Here is a 16791-nt window from a genome sequence, read left to right on the forward strand (position 1 = left end):
TTGTGAGACTGTGAGCAGAGTGTGTGTGAGACTATGAGCAGAGTGTGTGTGAGACTGTGAGCATAGAACATTTGAGACTGTGAGCATAGAGCGTGTGAGACTGTGAGCATAGAGCGTGTGAGACTGTGAGCGGAGAGTTTGTGAGCCTGTGAGCAGAGAGTTTGTGAGATTGTGAGCAGAGTGTCTGAGACTGTGAGCAGAGTGTCTGAGACTGTGAGCAGAGTGTCTGAGACTGTGAGCAGAGTGTGAGAGACTGTGAGCAGAGTGTGAGAGACTGTGGGCAGAGGAAGTGAGAGACTGTGAGCAGATTGTGTGTGAGACTGTGAGCAGAGAGTGTGTGAGACTGTGAGCAAAGTGTGTATGAGACTGTGAGCAGAGAGTGCGTGTGACTGTGAGCAGAGAGAGTGTGAGACTGTGAGCAGAGAGTGTGAGACTGTGAGCGGAGAGAGTGTGAGACTGTGAGCGGAGAGAGTGTGAGACTGTGAGCGGAGAGAGTGTGAGACTGTGAGCGAGAGAGTTGTGAGACTGTGAGCGAGAGAGTGTGAGACTGTGAGCAGAGAGTTTGTGAGACTGTGAGCAGAGAGTTTGTGAGACTGTGAGCAGAGAGTTTGTGAGACTGTGAGCAGAGAGTTTGTGAGACTGTGAGCAGAGGCTTTGTGAGACTGTGAGCAGAGAGTTTGTGAGACTGTGAGCAGAGAGTGTGTGAGACTATGAGCAGAGTGTGTGTGAGACTGTGAGCATCGAACGTTTGAGACTGTGAGCATAGAGCGTGTGAGACTGTGAGCATAGAGCGTGTGAGACTGTGAGCATAGAGCGTGTGAGACTGTGAGCATAGAGCGTGTGAGACTGTGAGCATAGAGCGTGTGAGACTGTGAGCATAGAGCGTGTGAGACTGTGAGCATAGAGCGTGTGAGACTGTGAGCATAGAGCGTGTGCGACTGTGAGCATAGAGCGTGTGCGACTGTGAGCATAGAGCGTGTGCGACTGTGACCAGAGAGAGTGTGAGTTGGAAACCAGAGAGCGCGTAAGACTGTGAGCAGAGAAATTGTGAAACTGTGAGGATGGAGCGTGTGAGACTGTGAGCATAGAGTCTGTGAGACTGTGAGCATAGAGCGGGTGAGACTGTGAGCATAGGGAGTGTGAGACTGTGAGCATAGAGAGTGTGAGACAGTGAGCATAGAGATTGTGCGACTGTGAGCGGAGAGAGTGTGAGACTGTGAGCATAGAGAGTGTGAGACTGTGAGCATAGAGAGTGTGAGACTGGGGGCATCGAGAGTGTGAGAATGTGAGCATAGAGATTGTGCGACTGTGAGCAGAGAGAGTGTGAGACTGTGAGCAGAGATGGTGTGAGACTGTGAGCAGAGAGTGTGTGAGACTGTGAGCAGAGAGTGTGTGAGACTGTGAGCAGAGATTGTGTGAGACTGTGAGCAGAGAGTGTGTGAGACTGTGAGCAGAGAGTGTGTGAGACTGTGAGCAGAGAGTGTGTGAGACTGTGAGCAGAGAGTTTGTGAGACTGTGAGCAGAGAGTTTGTGAGACTGTGAGCAGAGAGTTTGTGAGACTGTGAGCAGAGAGTTTGTGAGACTGTGAGCAGAGAGTTTGTGAGACTGTGAGCAGAGAGTTTGTGAGACTGTGAGCAGAGAGTTTGTGAGACTGTGAGCAGAGAGTTTGTGAGACTGTGAGCAGAGAGTTTGTGAGACTGTGAGCAGAGAGTTTGTGAGACTGTGAGCAGAGAGTTTGTGAGACTGTGAGCAGAGGCTTTGTGAGACTGTGAGCAGAGGCTTTGTGAGACTGTGAGCAGAGGCTTTGTGAGACTGTGAGCAGAGTGTGTGTGAGACTATGAGCAGAGTGTGTGTGAGACTGTGAGCATAGAACATTTGAGACTGTGAGCATAGAGCGTGTGAGACTGTGAGCGGAGAGTTTGTGAGCCTGTGAGCAGAGAGTTTGTGAGATTGTGAGCAGAGTGTCTGAGACTGTGAGCAGAGTGTCTGAGACTGTGAGCAGAGTGTGAGAGACTGTGAGCAGAGTGTGAGAGACTGTGGGCAGAGGAAGTGAGAGACTGTGAGCAGATTGTGTGTGAGACTGTGAGCAGAGAGTGTGTGAGACTGTGAGCAAAGTGTGTATGAGACTGTGAGCAGAGAGTGTGTGTGACTGTGAGCAGAGAGAGTGTGAGACTGTGAGCAGAGTGTGTGAGACTGTGAGCGGAGAGAGTGTGAGACTGTGAGCGGAGAGAGTGTGAGACTGTGAGCGGAGAGAGTGTGAGACTGTGAGCGGAGAGAGTGTGAGACTGTGAGCGGAGAGAGTGTGAGACTGTGAGCAGAGATTGTGTGAGACTATGAGCAGAGACTTGGTGAGACTGTGAGCAGAGTGTGTGAGACTGTAGGCAGAGAGAGTGAGAGACTGTGAGCGGATAGTGTGTGAGACTGTGAGCAAAGTTTGTATGAGACTGGGAGCAGAGAGTGTGTGAGACTATGAGCAGAGACTTGGTGAGACTGTGAGCAGAGTGTGTGAGACAGTGAGCAGAGTGTGTGAGACAGTGAGCAGAGACAGTGTGAGACTGTGAGCAGAGAGTTTGTGAGACGGTGAGCAGAGAGTTTGTGAGACGGTGAGCAGAGAGTTTGTGAGACGGTGAGCAGAGAGTTTGTGAGACGGTGAGCAGAGAGTTTGTGAGACGGTGATCAGAGAGTTTGTGAGACGGTGAGCAGAGAGTTTGTGAGACGGTGAGCAGAGAGTTTGTGAGACTGTGAGCAGAGAGTTTGTGAGACTGTGAGCAGAGAGTTTGTGAGACTGTGAGCAGAGAGTTGGGGAGACTGTGAGCAGAGAGTTTGTGAGACTGAGAGCAGAGAGTTTGTGAGACTGTGAGCAGAGAGTTTGTGAGACTGTGAGCAGAGAGTTTGTGAGACTGTGAGCAGAGAGTTTGTGAGACTGTGAGAAGAGAGTTTGTGAGACTGTGAGCAGAGATTTTGTGAGACTGTGAGCAGAGACTGTGTCAGACTATGAGCAGAGTGTGTGTCAGACTGTGAGCATAGAACGTTTGAGACTGTGAGCATAGAGCATGTGAGACTGTGAGCATAGAGCGTTTGAGACTGTGAGCATAGAGCGTTTGAGACTGTGAGCATAGAGCGTGTGAGACTGTGACCATAGAGCGTGTGAGACTGTGACCATAGAGCGTGTGAGACTGTGACCAGAGAGAGTGTGAGATGTAAACCAGAGAGCGCATGAGATTGTAAGCAGAGAGAGTGTGAAACTGTGAGGATGGAGCGTGTGAGACTGTGAGCATAGAGTCTGTGAGACTGTGAGCATAGAGCGGGTGAGACTGTGAGCATAGAGCGGGTGAGACTGTGAGCATAGAGCGGGTGAGACTGTGAGCAGAGAGATTGTGCGACTGTGAGCAGAGAGAGTGTGAGACTGTGAGCAGAGAGAGTGTGAGACTGGGAGCAGAGAGTGTGTGAGACTGTGAGCACAGATTGTGTGAGACTGTGAGCATAGAGAGTGTGAGTCTGTGAGCATAGAGAGTGTGAGACTGTGAGCATAGAGAGTGTGAGACTGTGAGCATAGAGATTGTGCGACTGTGAGCAGAGAGAGTGTGAGACTGTGAGCAGAGAGTGTGTGAGACTGTGAGCAGAGAGTGTGTGAGACTGTGAGCAGTGATCGTGTGAGACTGTGAGCAGAGAGTGTGTGAGACTGTGAGCATAGAGTGTGTGAGACTGTGAGCATAGAGTGTGTGAGATGGTGAAGAGAGACAGTGTGAGACGGTGACAAGAGAGAGTGTGAGAATGTGAGCAGAGTGTGAGACTGTGAGCAGAGAGAGTGAGAGACTGTGAGCGGATAGTGTGTGAGACTGTGAGCAGTGAGTGTGTGAGACTGTGAGCAGAGAGTGTGTGAGAATGTGAGCAGAGAGAGGGTGAGACTGTGAGCAGAGAGAGTGTGAGACTGTGAGCAGAGAGAGAGTGAGACTGGGAGCAGAGAGTGTGTGAGACTGGGAGCCGAGAGTGTGTGAGACTGTGAGCACAGAGTGTGTGAGACTGTGAGCAGAGTGTGTGTGAGACTGTGGGCAGAGTGTGTGGGAGACTGTGAGCAGAGAATTTGTGAGAATGTGAGCAGAGAGTTTGTGAGACTGTGAGCAGAGAGTTTGTGAGACTGTGAGCAGAGAGTTTGTGAGACTGTGAGCAGAGAGTTTGTGAGTCTGTGGGCAGAGAGTTTGTGAGTCTGTGGGCAGAGTGTGTGAGACTGTGGGCAGAGAGAGTGAGAGACTGTGAGCAGATAGTGTGTGAGACTGTGAGCAGAGAGTGTGTGAGACTGTGAGCAGAGAGTGTGTGAGACTGTGAGCAGAGAGTGTGTGAGACTGTGAGCAGAGAGTGTGTGAGACTGTGAGCAAAGTGTGTATGAGACTGTGAGCAGAGAGTGTGTGAGACTATGAGCAGAGACTTGGTGAGACTGTGAGCAGAGTGTGTGAGACTGTGAGCAGAGAGAGTGTGAGACTGTGAGCAGAGAGAGTGTGAGCCCGTGAGCAGAGAGTTTGTGAGACTGTGAGCAGAGTGTGTGAGACTGTGGGCAGAGAGAGTGAGAGACTGTGAGCAAAGAGTGTGTGAGACTGTGAGCACAGTGTGTATGAGACAGTGAGCAGATAGTGTGTGAGACTATGAGCAGAGACTTGGTGAGACTGTGAGCAGAGAGTGTGTGAACCTGTGAGCAGAGAGTGTGTGAGCCTGTGAGCAAAGAGTGTGTGAGACTGTGAGCAGAGAGTTTGTGAGACTGTGAGCAGAGAGTTTGTGAGACTGTGAGCAGAGAGTTTGTGAGACTGTGAGCAGAAAGTTTGTGAGACTGTGGGCAGAAAGTTTGTGAGACTGTGGGCAGAGTGTGTGAGACTGTGGGCAGAGAGAGTGAGAGACTGTGAGCAGATAGTGTGTGAGACTGTGAGCAGAGAGAGTGTGAGACTTTGAGCAAACTGTGTATGAGACTGTGAGCAGAGAGTGTGTGAGACTATGAGCAGAGACTTGGTGAGACTGTGAGCAGAGAGTGTGAGCCTGTGAGCAGAGAGTGTGTGAGCCTGTGAGCAGAGAGTGTGTGAGCCTGTGAGCAGAGAGTGTGTGAGCCTGTGAGCAGAGAGTGTGTGAGCCTGTGAGCAGAGAGTGTGTGAGCCTGTGAGCAGAGAGTGTGTGAGCCTGTGAGCAGAGAGTGTGTGAGAATGTGAGCAGAGAGTGTGTGAGCCTGTGAGCAGAGAGTGTGTGAGACTGTGAGCAGAGAGTGTGTGAGCCTGTGAGCAAAGAGTGTGTGAGACTGTGAACAAAGAGTGTGTGAGACTGTGAGCAGAGAGTTTGTGAGACTGTGAGCAGAGAGTTTGTGAGACTGTGAGCAGAGAGTTTGTGAGACTGTGAGCAGAGAGTTTGTGAGACTGTGAGCAGAGAGTTTGTGAGACTGTGAGCAGAGAGTTTGTGAGACTGTGAGCAGAGAGTTTGTGAGACTGTGAGCAGAGAGTTTGTGAGACTGTGAGCAGAGAGTTTGTGAGACTGTGAGCAGAGAGTTTGTGAGACTGTGAGCAGAGGCTTTGTGAGACTGTGAGCAGAGGCTTTGTGAGACTGTGAGCAGAGGCTTTGTGAGACTGTGAGCAGAGGCTTTGTGAGTCTGTGAGCAGAGTGTGTGTTAGACTATGAGCAGAGTGTGTGTGACACTGTGAGCATAGAACATTTGAGACTGTGAGCATAGAGCGTGTGAGACTGTGAGCATAGAGCGTGTGAGACTGTGAGCATAGAGCGTGTGAGACTGTGAGCGGAGAGATTGTGAGCCTGTGAGCAGAGAGTTTGTGAGATTATGAGCAGAGTGTCTGAGACTGTGAGCAGAGTGTGAGAGACTGTGAGCAGAGTGTGAGAGACTGTGAGCAGAGTGTGAGAGACTGTGAGCAGAGTGTGAGAGACTGTGAGCAGAGTGTGAGAGACTGTGAGCAGAGTGTGAGAGACTGTGAGCAGAGTGTGAGAGAATGTGAGCAGAGTGTGAGAGAATGTGGGCAGAGGGAGTGAGAGACTGTGAGCAGAGACTTGGTGAGACTGTGAGCAGAGAGTGTGTGATCCTGTGAGCAGAGAGTGTGTGATCCTGTGAGCAGAGAGTGTGTGAGCCTGTGAGCAGAGAGTGTGTGAGCCTGTGAGCAGAGAGTGTGTGAGCCTGTGAGCAGAGAGTGTGTGAGACTGTGAGCAAAGTGTGTATGAGACTGTGAGCAGAGAGTGTGTGTGACTGTGAGCAGAGACTTGGTGAGACTGTGAGCAGAGACTTGGTGAGACTGTGAGCAGAGACTTGGTGAGACTGTGAGCAGAGAGTGTGTGAGACTGTGAGCAGAGAGTGTGTGTGACTGTGAGCAGAGAGAGTGTGAGACTGTGAGCAGAGTCTGTGAGACGGTGAGCAGAGAGTGTGTGAGACTGTGAGCAGAGAGTGTGTGAGACTGTGAGCAGAGAGTGTGTGAGACTGTGAGCAGAGAGTGTGTGAGACTGTGAGCAGAGAGTGTGTGAGACTGTGAGCAGAGAGTGTGTGAGACTGTGAGCAAAGTGTGTATGAGACTGTGAGCAGAGACTTGGTGAGACTGTGAGCAGAGAGTGTGTGATCCTGTGAGCAGAGAGTGTGTGAGACTGTGAGCAGAGAGTGTGTGAGACTGTGAGCAAAGTGTGTATGAGACTGTGAGCAGAGACTTGGTGAGACTGTGAGCAGAGAGTGTGTGATCCTGTGAGCAGAGAGTGTGTGAGACTGTGAGCAGAGAGTGTGTGAGACTGTGAGCAAAGTGTGTATGAGACTGTGAGCAGAGAGTGTGTGTGACTGTGAGCAGAGACTTGGTGAGACTGTGAGCAGAGACTTGGTGAGACTGTGAGCAGAGACTTGGTGAGACTGTGAGCAGAGACTTGGTGAGACTGTGAGCAGAGAGTGTGTGATCCTGTGAGCAGAGAGTGTGTGATCCTGTGAGCAGAGAGTGTGTGAGACTGTGAGCAGAGAGTGTGTGAGACTGTGAGCAAAGTGTGTATGAGACTGTGAGCAAAGTGTGTATGAGACTGTGAGCAGAGAGTGTGTGTGACTGTGAGCAGAGACTTGGTGAGACTGTGAGCAGAGACTTGGTGAGACTGTGAGCAGAGACTTGGTGAGACTGTGAGCAGAGAGTGTATGAGACGGTGAGCAGAGAGTGTGCGAGACTCCGAGCCCGCAGAGTGCGAGACTCCGAGCCCGCAGAGTGCGAGACTCCGAGCCCGCAGAGTGCGAGACTCCGAGCCCGCAGAGTGCGAGACTCCGAGCCCGCAGAGTGCGAGACTCCGAGCCCGCAGAGTGCGAGACTCCGAGCCCGCAGAGTGCGAGACTCCGAGCCCGCAGAGTGCGAGACTCCGAGCCCGCAGAGTGCGAGACTCCGAGCCCGCAGAGTGCGAGACTCCGAGCCCGCAGAGTGCGAGACTCCGAGCCCGCAGAGTGCGAGACTCCGAGCCCGCAGAGTGCGAGACTCCGAGCCCGCAGAGTGCGAGACTCCGAGCCCGCAGAGTGCGAGACTCCGAGCCCGCAGAGTGCGAGACTCCGAGCCCGCAGAGTGCGAGACTCCGAGCCCGCAGAGTGCGAGACTCCGAGCCCGCAGAGTGCGAGACTCCGAGCCCGCAGAGTGCGAGACTCCGAGCCCGCAGAGTGCTGAGACTCCGAGCCCGCAGAGTGCGAGACTCCGAGCCCGCAGAGTGCGAGACTCCGAGCCCGCAGAGTGCGAGACTCCGAGCCCGCAGAGTGCGAGACTCCGAGCCCGCAGAGTGCGAGACTCCGAGCCCGCAGAGTGCGAGACTCCGAGCCCGCAGAGTGCGAGACTCCGAGCCCGCAGAGTGCGAGACTCCGAGCCCGCAGAGTGCGAGACTCCGAGCCCGCAGAGTGCGAGACTCCGAGCCCGCAGAGTGCGAGACTCCGAGCCCGCAGAGTGCGAGACTCCGAGCCCGCAGAGTGCGAGACTCCGAGCCCGCAGAGTGCGAGACTCCGAGCCCGCAGAGTGCGAGACTCCGAGCCCGCAGAGTGCGAGACTCCGAGCCCGCAGAGTGCGAGACTCCGAGCCCGCAGAGTGCGAGACTCCGAGCCCGCAGAGTGCGAGACTCCGAGCCCGCAGAGTGCGAGACTCCGAGCCCGCAGAGTGCGAGACTCCGAGCCCGCAGAGTGCGAGACTCCGAGCCCGCAGAGTGCGAGACTCCGAGCCCGCAGAGTGCATGAGACTCCGAGCCCGCAGAGTGCATGAGACTCCGAGCCCGCAGAGTGCATGAGACTCCGAGCCCGCAGAGTGCATGAGACTCCGAGCCCGCAGAGTGCAGAGACTCCGAGCCCGCAGAGTGCTGAGACTCCGAGCCCGCAGAGTGCATGAGACTCCGAGCCCGCAGAGTGCAGAGACTCCGAGCCCGCAGAGTGCATGAGACTCCGAGCCCGCAGAGTGCATGAGACTCCGAGCCCGCAGAGTGCATGAGACTCCGAGCCCGCAGAGTGCATGAGACTCCGAGCCCGCAGAGTGCATGAGACTCCGAGCCCGCAGAGTGCATGAGACTCCGAGCCCGCAGAGTGCTGAGACTCCGAGCCCGCAGAGTGCATGAGACTCCGAGCCCGCAGAGTGCATGAGACTCCGAGCCCGCAGAGTGCATGAGACTCCGAGCCCGCAGAGTGCATGAGACTCCGAGCCCGCAGAGTGCATGAGACTCCGAGCCCGCAGAGTGCGAGACTCCGAGCCCGCAGAGTGCGAGACTCCGAGCCCGCAGAGTGCGAGACTCCGAGCCCGCAGAGTGCGAGACTCCGAGCACGCAGAGTGCGAGACTCCGAGCGCGCAGAGTGCGAGACTCCGAGCGCGCAGGGCGCGAGACTCCGAGCGCGCAGGGCGCGAGACTCCGAGCCCGCAGAGTGCAGAGACTCCGAGCCCGCAGAGTGCTGAGACTCCGAGCCCGCAGAGTGCTGAGACTCCGAGCCCGCAGAGTGCTGAGACTCCGAGCCCGCAGAGTGCGAGACTCCGAGCCCGCAGAGTGCTGAGACTCCGAGCCCGCAGAGTGCGAGACTCCGAGCCCGCAGAGTGCTGAGACTCCGAGCCCGCAGAGTGCAGAGACTCCGAGCCCGCAGAGTGCAGAGACTCCGAGCCCGCAGAGTGCGAGACTCCGAGCACGCAGAGTGCGAGACTCCGAGCCCGCAGAGTGCATGAGACTCCGAGCCCGCAGAGTGCATGAGACTCCGAGCCCGCAGAGTGCATGAGACTCCGAGCCCGCAGAGTGCATGAGACTCCGAGCCCGCAGAGTGCATGAGACTCCGAGCCCGCAGAGTGCATGAGACTCCGAGCCCGCAGAGTGCATGAGACTCCGAGCCCGCAGAGTGCATGAGACTCCGAGCCCGCAGAGTGCATGAGACTCCGAGCCCGCAGAGTGCATGAGACTCCGAGCCCGCAGAGTGCATGAGACTCCGAGCCCGCAGAGTGCATGAGACTCCGAGCCCGCAGAGTGCATGAGACTCCGAGCCCGCAGAGTGCATGAGACTCCGAGCCCGCAGAGTGCATGAGACTCCGAGCCCGCAGAGTGCATGAGACTCCGAGCCCGCAGAGTGCATGAGACTCCGAGCGCGCAGGGCGCGAGACTCCGAGCACGCAGAGCGCGAGACTCCGAGCACGCAGGGCGCGAGACTCCGAGCACGCAGAGCGCGAGACTCCGAGCACGCAGGGCGCGAGACTCCGAGCACGCAGGGCGCGAGACTCCGAGCACGCAGAGTGCGAGACCCTGAGCACGCAGAGTGCGAGACCCTGAGCACGCAGAGTGCGAGACCCTGAGCACGCAGAGTGCGAGACCCTGAGCACGCAGAGTGCGAGACCCTGAGCACGCAGAGTGCGAGACCCTGAGCACGCAGAGTGCGAGACTGTGAGCACGCAGAGTGCGAGACTCCCAGCACGCAGAGTGCGAGACTCCCAGCACGCAGAGTGCGAGACTCCCAGCACAGAGAGTGCGAGACTCCCAGCACAGAGAGTGCGAGACTCCCAGCACAGAGAGTGCGAGACTCCCAGCACAGAGAGTGCGAGACTCCGAGCACAGAGAGCGCGAGACTCCGAGCACAGAGAGCGCGAGACTCCGAGCACAGAGAGCGCGAGACTCCGAGCACAGAGTGTGCGAGACTCTGAGCACAGAGAGTGCGAGACTCTGAGCACAGAGAGTGCGAGACTCCCAGCACAGAGAGTGCGAGACTCCCAGCACAGAGAGTGCGAGACTCCCAGCACAGAGAGTGCGAGACTCCCAGCACAGAGAGTGCGAGACTCCCAGCACAGAGAGTGCGAGACTCCCAGCACAGAGAGTGCGAGACTCCCAGCACAGAGAGTGCGAGACTCCCAGCACAGAGAGTGCGAGACTCCCAGCACAGAGAGTGCGAGACTCCCAGCACAGAGAGTGCGAGACTCTCAGCACAGAGAGTGCGAGACTCCCAGCACAGAGAGTGCGAGACTCTCAGCACAGAGAGTGCGAGACTCTCAGCACAGAGAGTGCGAGACTCTCAGCACAGAGAGTGCGAGACTCTCAGCACAGAGAGTGCGAGACTCTCAGCACAGAGAGTGCGAGACTCTCAGCACAGAGAGTGCGAGACTCTCAGCACAGAGAGTGCGAGACTCTCAGCACAGAGAGTGCGAGACTCTCAGCACAGAGAGTGCGAGACTCTCAGCACAGAGAGTGCGAGACTCTCAGCACAGAGAGTGCGAGACTCTCAGCACAGAGAGTGCGAGACTCTCAGCACAGAGAGTGCGAGACTCTCAGCACAGAGAGTGCGAGACTCTCAGCACAGAGAGTGCGAGACTCTCAGCACAGAGAGTGCGAGACTCTCAGCACAGAGAGTGCGAGACTCTCAGCACAGAGTGCGAGACTCTGAGCACAGAGAGTGCGAGACTGAGCAGAGATCGTGTGGGTCTGTGAGCAGTGATCGTGTGAGACTGTGAGCAGTGATCGTGTGAGACTGTGAGCAGTGATCGTGTGAGACTGTGAGCAGAGAGTGCGTGAGACTGTGAGCAGAGAGTGCGTGAGACTGTGAGCAGAGAGTGCGTGAGACAGTGCCCAGAGAGAGCGTGAGACGGTGCCCAGAGAGAGCGTGAGACGGTGCCCAGAGAGAGCGTGAGACTGTGAGCAGAGAGTGCGTGAGACTGTGAGCAGAGAGTGCTTGAGACTGTGTGAGCAGAGTGTGTGTGAGACTGTGAGCAGAGGTAGTGTGAGACAGTGCCCAGAGAGTGCGTGAGACGGTGCCCAGAGAGAGCGTGAGACGGTGCCCAGAGAGAGCGTGAGACGGTGCCCAGAGAGAGCGTGAGACGGTGCCCAGAGAGAGCGTGAGACGGTGAGCAGAGAGTGCGTGAGACTGTGAGCAGAGAGTGCGTGAGACTGTGAGCAGAGAGTGCGTGAGACTGTGAGCAGAGAGAGCGTGAGACTGTGAGCAGAGAGAGCGTGAGACTGTGAGCAGAGAGTGCGTGAGACTGTGAGCAGAGAGTGCGTGAGACTGTGAGCAGAGAGTGCGTGAGACTGTGAGCAGAGAGTGCGTGAGACTGTGAGCAGCGAGTGTGTGAGACTGTGAGCAGAGTGTGTGTGAGACTGTGTGAGCAGAGTGTGTGTGAGACGGTGCCCAGAGAGTGCGTGAGACGGTGCCCAGAGAGAGCGTGAGACGGTGCCCAGAGAGAGCGTGAGACGGTGCCCAGAGAGAGCGTGAGACGGTGCCCAGAGAGAGCGTGAGACGGTGCCCAGAGAGAGCGTGAGACGGTGCCCAGAGAGAGCGTGAGACTGTGAGCAGAGAGAGCGTGAGACTGTGAGCAGAGAGAGCGTGAGACTGTGAGCAGAGAGTGCGTGAGACTGTGAGCAGAGAGTGCGTGAGACTGTGAGCAGAGAGTGCGTGAGACTGTGAGCAGAGAGTGCGTGAGACTGTGAGCAGAGAGTTTGTGAGACTGTGAGCAGAGAGAGCGTGAGACGGTGCCCAGAGAGAGCGTGAGACGGTGCCCAGAGAGAGCGTGAGACTGTGAGCAGAGAGTGCGTGAGACTGTGAGCAGAGAGTGCGTGAGACTGTGAGCAGCGAGTGCGTGAGACTGTGAGCAGAGATGGTGTGAGACGGTGAGCAGCGATAGTGTGAGACGGTGAGCAGAGATAGTGTGAGACGGTGAGCATAGAGTGTGTGAGACGGTGACCAGAGAGTTGGTGAGATGCTGTGCAGAGTGAGCGTGAGACGGTGACCAGAGAGATTGTGAGACTGTGAGCATAGATCGTGTGAGACTGTAAGCAGAGAGAGCATGAGATTGAGAGCCTACAGCGTGTGAGACTGTGAGCAGTCTTAGTGTGAGATGTTGAGCAGAGAGAGCGTGAGACTGTGAGCAGCGAGAGTGTGAGGCTGTGAGCATTGAGTGTGTGAGACTGTGAGCATTGAGTGTGTGAGACTGTGAGCACAGAATGTGTGAGACTGTGAGCACAGAATGTGTGAGACTGTGAGCAGACAGAGCGTGAGATGGTGAGCAAAGAGAGCGTGAGACGGTGACCGGAGAGAGTGTGAGACGGTGACCAGAGATAGCTTGAGACGGTGAGCAGAGAGACCGTGAGACGGTGTGCGGAGAGAATGTGAGGCTGTGAGCAGAGAGAGCGTGAGGCTGTGAGCAGAGAGTGTGAGGGAGCCTTTAGTGGATCATGAATGCATGCACAGATTTTTTGGTCTTAATGGCCTGTTTCTGTGCTGCCTATTCTTTGTCAATCTATGTAATTTGTGTACTTTCCCCATTGAGCAGATAAGAGTGGATGTGTAAGTGTGTATTCATTGTATTGTATTGTTGGGTGTCCAAGGTGTGCAATCAATGCGCCCTGAATTTTTGAATAAATCGTTTTTAGTATGTTCTCATAACATTGAATGTTTGGGGCTGATTTTTAAAGATGTGTGCTCACTGCTTTATGAGCACTGTGGATGTATATGTTGAAGCTGTGTAATCAGCTATGAATTGTTTGGTTCCTTGGCTGTGTAGATTGTGGAAAAGCCATGTTTAAGGGTGTTGACTGTATAGAGTGTGAACTCATCACACTGTGATTTCCTGAGGGTGAGTGTTATAGGGTTTTACTGGTCATTTTGAGAGTGTTGAAGAGTTAGGCTGTGCAGGGTTGTAGGACCATACTGTCACAGAGCTTGTGAGCTTCTCCATAGTATAGCATAGACAACACACACACAAACACACACACTGCTCTTTAGTATGATTCATAAGCTCTCTACATAAGCAACAGTGTTTGCTGCTGCACAGTGATTCAGTAACAGGGTGGTTTATGAACCGAGTGCTAAACTTAAAACTTGGTGCAAGTGGGAATTGGGTGCAGGGCAGAAGGAGATGATGTTGTTTATTCTTTTTGTTTTACCTTAGTAACTGGTGAATGTTCTTCTTTATCTCCACATTCGGGGGCTATAACTTACAATACTTTACTAAATTAGTAACTAGATAACTGATCAAATAAATAATTAAGGTTAGACAGACATAGTAGGTTGGGCGATGTGCTGTGACTGCAACATGTGGAAATTTGTGGAATGCACTGCAGTCCCAGGCAACCAGATCTGCGGCAAGTGTCTGCAGTTGGAGCAACTTTGGCTCTGAGTTACTGAGCTGAAGTCTGTGCTGCAGACATTGCAGAGCATTGGGGAGGGGGAGAGTTACCTGCACACTTTGTTCCAGGAGGCAGTCATTCCCCTTCAGTTAGGCAAAACTTTAGAGTTGGCTAATGGGCAGGGCCAGGAGGGTGTGACTCCGAGTCGGGCAGCAGGTAGTGTTGGAGGAGCCTCAGCCCCTGACTTTGACCAACAGATATGTGTTGGTTACTACCCTTGTGGATGGGAGCAAGGCAAGCAAGATGGATAAGAAAACCGATCACGGTAGCATGCTGTAGGATTCCATTCAAGCTGAGAGGAGTGAAGAGGAATGTGGTAGTGATAGGGGAGAGTATAGTCAGAAGGATAGTTACTGCTCTCTGCAGCTGCAACCAGGAGCTCTGAAGGTTGTGTTCCCTGCCCAGTGTCAGGGCTAAGGACATCTCCTTGTGACTGGTGAGGAACTTGGAGTGGGAGGGGGAGGATCCTGTTGTCATGGTCAATGTAGGTACTAAGGACAAAGGGAGCACTAGGAATGATCTTCTGCTGAGAGAGTTTGAGGAGTTAGGGTCCAAATTAAAAATCAGAAACATTAAAGGAAATCATCTTTACATAGTTAGCTGAGGCACGTGCTAATTGGCAGTTTCAAGCAGATTAGAGAGTTAAACATGTGGCTCAAAAATGTGCAAAGAAGGAGTTTTGATTCATAAGGCTGTAGCATCAGTACTGGGGAAAGAGGGAACTGTGATGTTTGAAACCGGGCTGGGATCAGTGTCCTGGTGCATTGTATAACTAGGGCTATGAACAGGGCTGTAAACTGAAAGGGGCAAAGGGAGTGGTCAGGTGAAGTGAGATTTAGAAATCTAGAGAAAACTTGAGGAAATAGAACAGTGTAGCGATGTGGGTAAAGACAAGCAGAGTGTGATAAGAATAGTGAATGGTGATATTGCATCAACAAATAAGGTACATGCAGAGAATAAAAATATTAAATTAAAGGCTGTTTATCTGAATATACAAAGCATTTGCTAAAAGATAGATGAGCTAGTGGCACAAATAGAGATTATTGGTTCAGACCTAATTGGCATTGCATGGTTACAAGGTGACCAAGGTTGGGAAATAAATATTTCAAGGTATACAATATTTCAAAAAGACAGACAGAGTGGATAAGGAGGGCAGAAGGGCATTGGTGAGACAAGATCTGTCCTCAGAAGATCATGAAGTAGAACCAGTATGGGTGGAATTAGGAATAGCAAGAATGAGAAAATGCTTTTGGAGTAGTTTATAGACCCCTCGTAGTTATACTGTTGGATAAAGCATTAAAGAAGAAATTATTTGAGTTTGTAACAAAGACAATGTAATAATTGAGGTGAACTTTAATCTCCATATAGATAGGGACAATCAAATTGGCAAAGGTGGTCTGGAAGGTGATAAAAACAAAAAACTGCGGATGCTGGAAATCCAAAACAAAAACAGAATTACCTGGAAAAACTCAGCAGAAGGTGATAGTTTGGAATGTTTTTGTGACAGTTTCCTGGAGAAATTAACTAAGGATAACGTTATTTTAGATCGAGTATTATGTAATGAGGCAAGGCTAATTATTCATCTCATAGTAAAAATGATCATCATTTAGGACTGAGATGCAAAATCTCTTCACTTAGAAGGTTGTGAATCTTTGGAATTCTCTACCCCAAAGGGTTGCAGATGCTCCACCATTGTTTATATATGGCCAAGATAGACAGATTTTTGATCTTCCTGGGAATCAAGGGATAGGGGGAGTGGGCAGGAAAGTGGAGTTGAGGCCAAGTATTAGCCATGATCATATTGAATGGTGGAACAGGCTTGATGAGCAGTATGGTCTACTCCTGCTCCTATTTATGTTCTTATGCTCCTGGTTTAGGTGGAGGTAAGAGAACTTCTCCCTGGAGACCCCAGATGAATGAGGCCTAGTCTGTGGGTCAGCTTTCTCAATTTTGGCACAAGTTCCCAGATGTTAGTGTGGAGGACTTTGTAGGATTGATTGGGCTGGTATCTCTTTGTCATTTCTGGTACCTAGGCTAACGCTGGATGTACCCTTACAACTTTTTGTAGCAAATTTTGATACAATTGAGTGGCTTGTTTGGCCATTTCAGGGGGCAGTTAAGAGTCAACCACATTGCTGTGGGTCTGGAGTCACATATCGGTCAGGCTGAATAAAGCTGGCAGATTTCCTTCCCTGAACATTAGTGAACTAGGTGTGCTTTTTATGACAACCATGTTGTTTCATGATGACCATCACTTTTTAACCCAGATTTTTAAATAAATTGAATCTAATTTCCTTAGCTGCCAAGGTGGGATTTGAACTCATGGCTCTGGGGCATTAGTCCAGTAAGATAACTATTTGCAGTTGTGACTGTGTATGAAATGTACTCAATATTTCAGGGTAGTGATAGTTTAAGGTAAGCAATTGTCAGGCAGTGAATGTTTTGGGGGGGCACACACACTCGCTGTAATCTGAATGTTTGCAAGTGTTGGCATATTTGAGGTGTGTATTTCTAATGTTTGTGAGTGACTTTATAAGGCACATACTTACAAAACTGAATCATTCTGGTAGTGGGTGTGTAAGGTTTGTGGACACTGAACATGAAATGTTTCAGGGCTGTGCATTCCCAAGCTGAATGTTTAAACTGCGTATCTGTGCTTATGACAGATATCAAGAGCTCAGTACTGCAGAAAGCTGGGAGGAGTGTGGAAAGTGAAGGGGTGAGATTGAAAAGGAAAGCAAAGTGAGCAAGAAAAGATATTAGTAAGAAAAATCTAGGAAAACCCCAAGATGGTCTATTAATACTTAAAGAGCAAGAGGATAACCTGGGAAAGAGTAGGATCTATTAGAGACTAAAAAGGGCAGAGTCCAGAGCTTGAAAAGAGCCATAAAAAACCTGCAGAAAAATGAAGGAAAAGCAAAGGACAAAACCCAAACAAACCACACGAGAGCGCTACAGAGACTCACCACTGGCCTGAACCCCAGCCGAGCTTTCTTCATGATTCCTCTGGACGGCCGAGACCCGGAGCAGCAAGGAAAAATCCCTGTGCCAGCAGACCCAAAAAAGGCACAGGTACAAGCCGAGTGCGTCTGTCTCCAAGCTGAGCTGAGCTAGAAGGTCTCAACATGAAGTACAACCCGTCACAACAGCAGACGAAAAAGCTGCTCCCCAAACTCATTGCCTTGAAAGACTTTG

This window comes from Carcharodon carcharias, chromosome 9, assembly GCF_017639515.1.
Source record: "Carcharodon carcharias isolate sCarCar2 chromosome 9, sCarCar2.pri, whole genome shotgun sequence".
Taxonomy (NCBI): Eukaryota; Metazoa; Chordata; class Chondrichthyes; order Lamniformes; family Lamnidae; genus Carcharodon; species Carcharodon carcharias.